Below are 690 nucleotides of genomic sequence, written 5' to 3'. Positions count from 1 at the left end.
CAGCACTCTCCCCCAGCACTCCACCCCCACTGTCCTCTCCCCCGTATCTCTAAACCTGGGGGCAGTCTGGGCACCAAAGTCCCCGCCCCCTCTCCGGCCAAGAGCAATTCTTAACCTTTTTTGGGCTGGGGACCTACAAAATGCTGTGGACCGTCTCGGGATGGGGGGGGAGGGGGTCAGCCTGAAAGCTTTGCGAAACTTCCGAAAGCCTGTGGCTCTGAAACACACCCCGAACTGCCAGATTAAGAACCCCATCTCCAAACCTCTTGACTTAGGGCGATTAGAGCAGGAGCGGAGCTCAGATGCCACACTCAGTCCCTAGTGAGAAACCGTGCGAGGGCCAGGCTCGCGGACTCAGGGCCACTTTCACTTGTAAGCAACCAAAGAGTGGGCTCGACGGGGACATAAAGTCGCCAGGAGGGAGACGGCTGTTGTAAAGACACGGAGACAGAAGGGAGGCAAGGGAACCGGGAGAGGAGAAATACGGGGAAACGGGGCACCGCGGGCGGGGAGACCGCGCCGCCGCGGGGGAACCGGGCAGAGCCAAGGGCGAGGAAGAGGAACGAGAGCTTCGGGAGGGAGAGAGCGAGCGGAGAGGGGAGAGGGCTCGAGAGACAGAAACCGAGAGCGCCTGGAAAGGGAGAGAACTTTCTCTGCTCTCCCTCCCCAGGGCAGGCAGTCTCGGCAACG

The 690-nt window shown here is 61.2% G+C and overlaps 1 protein-coding gene across 4 annotated transcripts in view; it reads right to left on the bottom strand.

Annotated features, from left to right (window-relative positions):
* Positions 1-690, bottom strand: part of LOC144228446 (uncharacterized) — a 402,465-nt gene that overhangs the window by 397,330 nt on the left and 4,445 nt on the right. The gene's annotated exons all lie outside the window — the stretch shown is intronic.

The sequence above is a fragment of the Crocuta crocuta genome, unplaced genomic scaffold (assembly GCF_008692635.1).
Source record: "Crocuta crocuta isolate KB4526 unplaced genomic scaffold, BGI_CrCroc_1.0 scaffold213, whole genome shotgun sequence".
Lineage (NCBI taxonomy): Eukaryota > Metazoa > Chordata > Mammalia > Carnivora > Hyaenidae > Crocuta > Crocuta crocuta.
This window is presented reverse-complemented; position numbering and strand designations above follow the sequence as displayed.